Source organism: Pteropus medius, unplaced genomic scaffold (assembly GCF_902729225.1).
Source record: "Pteropus medius unplaced genomic scaffold, Ma_sr-lr_union100, whole genome shotgun sequence".
In the NCBI taxonomy this organism is placed as follows: domain Eukaryota; kingdom Metazoa; phylum Chordata; class Mammalia; order Chiroptera; family Pteropodidae; genus Pteropus; species Pteropus medius.
Window position 1 is genome coordinate 8,974,862 of NW_024342257.1, and position 4,017 is coordinate 8,978,878.

At 31.0% G+C, this 4,017-nt stretch overlaps 1 pseudogene; it reads right to left on the bottom strand.

Moving 5' to 3' along the window:
- Positions 1 to 2,583: 2,583 nt before the first annotated feature.
- Positions 2,584 to 2,702, bottom strand: LOC120600139 (uncharacterized; annotated as a pseudogene).
- Between the last annotated feature and the right edge of the window lie 1,315 nt (positions 2,703 to 4,017).

The following is a 4,017-nucleotide window of genomic DNA, read 5'->3' on the forward strand; positions in this document are numbered from 1 at the left end:
TTGATATAGTAATTTATGTGCTTATATGCATTTGTCCCCACTAAATGTGTTTTGTGGGATAGCTGTTGTATATTATCTAGCTTTACATATTATTATCAATGTCCATATATGAAGAGTTTTTATAAATGTTTGTTGAATGATAAAATTAAATTTTAAAAATTCACATGAATACTGTATCAAAATTCAGTCTGTTAACTTGTTGTTTGATAAACAAAACACTAAATATCCTAGTAGCTTAATTTTGGTAAGTACTGTTATATCCAAATAATCCTTCCAATTTTGATTAAAACTATCACATTATTTAAAAAGCAATGCCACTACATGAAGTTGTATACTATGATATTTTCATCTCCTCTCTAACTTACATATTCATCCCCTTGTAATTATCAGAGCAAACATTACACATGGATTTAGTAAATCCTCAATGACAGACAGATGCAATCATTTATGCTTAGAGATAGACTACTGACAGAAATATGTGGTTGAAAATATAATTATAGTGCTCTAACAAGCTATTAAGATTCTGTGATAACAAAAAAAAATTCTAAGAAATTTTAGAATACAAAATACATACAGGTTTCACATATATTTTTAATATCTGGCAATTATACATTAAGCAAAAATAGAAAATGAAGCTACATAAAATTTAAAAACTTCTGCACAGCAAAACAAACATAGAGAAAGATAACCTACAGAATGAAAGAATGGGAGAAAATAATTGCAAATCATCTGTCTAATAACTAGTTAATATTTAGAATATAAGAAACTTCAACTCAAAAACACATAAACGAAAAAATCCAATTTAAAAATGGCCAAATGACGTTAATAGATATCTTTCTAAAGATGACATACAAACGGCCAATAAACACATGAAAAGATGTTCAACATCACTAATAAGGGGAATACAAATTAAAACCACAGTGATATCTCACCTTTTAGATAGTCGCTATCAAAAGAACAGAAAATAATAAGTGTTGGTGAGGATGCAGAGAAGTTGGGATCCTTGTACGCTGTTGGAGTTAATGTAAAAGTGTTCAGTCATTACGAAAAAAGTATGGAAGTTTCTGCAAAAATTAAAAATATTTTTTTCTCTGACCCAATCATTCTTCAGTAACATGTTATTTATTCTCCATGTATTTATTCTTCCCTCTTTCTTTTTACTGTTGATCTCTAGCTTCAAAGCACTATGATCAGAGAATATGGTTGATATGATTTCAATCCTCTTATATTTGTTGAGGCTATCTCTGTGTCCCAGTATGTGGTCAATTCTTGAAAAAAAATTAAAAATAGAACTACCTTATGATCCAGTAATTCTATTTCTGAGTATATATTTGAAAGGAATCAAAACAGGATCTACAAGAGATATTTTCACACTCATGTTCATAATAGCATTAGTCACAATAACCAAGAGATAGAACTGATGAATGGATAATGTATCCAGAAAAAATGGCATATACGTACAATGAGATATTATTCAGACTTTAAAAAAAGAGTGAAACCCTGTCATATCTGCAACATGGATAAACCTAAGGGACACTGGCTAAGCAAAATAAGGCAATCACAAAAAGACAAATACTATATAATTCCATTTAATTGAAGTACCTAAAATAGTCGAAATTATAAAAAGTGTAAGCAAATATGTGGTTTGCAAAAACTGGGGTGAGGGGAGAGGAGTGTAGAATATTGTTTAATGGAGACACAGTTCCAATTATAAAATTGGTAAAAGTTCTAGAGACGCACTACACAACAATATAAATATACTTAACACTACTGAAGTGTATTCTTTAAAATTGTTTAGATTAGGGGTCCCCAACCCCCGGGCTGCAGACCAGTGCTGGTCATTGGCCTTTTAGAAACTGGGTCACACTGCAGGAGGCGAATGAGTTAAGCTTCATCTGTATTTGCAGCGGCTCCCCAGCGCTAGCATCACTGCCTCAGCTCCACCTCAGATCAGGCATTAGATTCTCACAGGAGCATAAACCGTATTGTGAACTGCACATATGAGGGATCTATATTGCACTCTCCTTATGAGAATCTAATGCTTGATCTGAGGTAGAGCTGAGGCAGTGATGCTAGCGCTGGAGAGCTGCTGCAAATACAGATTAACATTAGCCTAGAGGCTTGACTACAGAGACCATAATAAATCCATTGCTTGCAGACTCATCAAAACCCTGTCGGTGAGTGGCAAGTGCATTTGTGGCAGGCTTTATAGTGACAAGTGAGTTGATGTACTTCAATTGTACAGCTGCATCTGGTGGCATCTGATTTTACATTACGGTGCATTGTATTGTGTAATTATTTCATGACATATTACAATGTAATAATAATAGAAATAAAGTGCACAATAAATGTAATGCATTTGAATGGTCTTAAAACCATCCCCCACTCTCCATTCCGTTCCGTAGAAAAATTCTTTCTTTCTTTCTTTCTTTCTTTCTTTCTTTCTTTCTTTCTTTCTTTCTTTCTTTCTTTCTTTCTTTCTTTCGGCGAGGCAACTCTTGGTTGACCTCACAGATTGCAATGACTTTGTCAGCTTACAATCCCTTATTTTATGTATTTATTTATTTTTTTTTAATTTTTGTATGCCTACAGCACCTGGTCTTCCTAGGTGGTCTCTCATCCAAGTACTAACCAGGCCCAACCCTGCTTAGCTTCCGAGATCAGACGGGATAGGGCTTGCTCAGGGTAGCATGGCCATAGACTTTATTTATTTATTTTTAATTTATAAGATATTGGTTAATAATATTATATGAAGATGGTTGGGGGAGGACAAATTGAGTAAAGGGTGTCAAATATATGGTAATAGAAGGAAACTAGATTTTTGGTGGTGAGCATGCAATAAAGTATACAGATATTGAATTATAAAAACTATAAAAAATGTATTGCCCCAATCATTAAGTCCCTGATTACTTTTTCAAGTATTTATATAATTTCAATGTAATAAAAAAATCCAAATTAAAATCGAAGTAAAGCTTTTAAAAAATCCCATTGTATTATCCACTTTTATTGTCTAGCCTTTTTGGCACTAAAAGAAATTTTCAATGTGAATATATGTCTATGCATATGCCTATATACATGTTTATTTTTTATATATACATGCATACATATATATTTTATGATTTTATGTATTATATGAACTTGTGGTTGTAACTAGTAATAATTCTAACTAAGACATTATTACTGAGTCAGAAATGTAAAATTAATGTACCAGTATCATTATCTGTCTTTTGCTGGATGAATTGTGGTCTTAATTAATATTAATATATTTATATTAATCTTCATTGTTGTTGAAATTTTGAAATAGAATCAAACTATATGATTTTATATTATCTTTTTCTTTGCACTGTTTCTTTTGGCTAATTCAGAAGACAATATATTTCTCTCCTAAAAATATCATTTGGTCTTGATTGACCATTGAGCTAAGTATTTTCAATATTCAGTGAAAAAGGAAACAATGAAATCAAACACTTTATGCTGTTTGTGTGTAAAAAAATAAACACTGAGACTCTAATAATATTCTAAAAGTCTGTTATGCCTCTTTTATAATGATGTCTTTATTATCACAAATTCAGAGATCTTTATTTAAATGGTTTTGGATTGATCAGTGACTGAGATTTCTAGATTCTCTACCTCAAATATGATATAAATAATTTTGCTAAAATTAAATACAAGATGATGTAGAAATTATTTTTTTCTTTGATGTAATAGTATAATGTGAAGCATTTTGATAATTATCATTGTTTTCTCTATTTAAATGTTAAGAATAATACAGAAATGGTTAACATAAAGTCCATTATGCATGCATTATCATGTTCTCAAAATCACTGAACAAATATAATTTTCATATATCTCAATGTTTATAACATTTTTATAAAGTAGGAAAGGGATCAATTTTCATTTCTGAACATATGGAACCTAGTCAAAGAGACATTATGTGACCAGCGTAGTGACTAGTGAAGAAGAAGTAGCAGAACTTTTAGAACTAAGACTTATGTTCTCCTTAAGTGTGACTAAAAA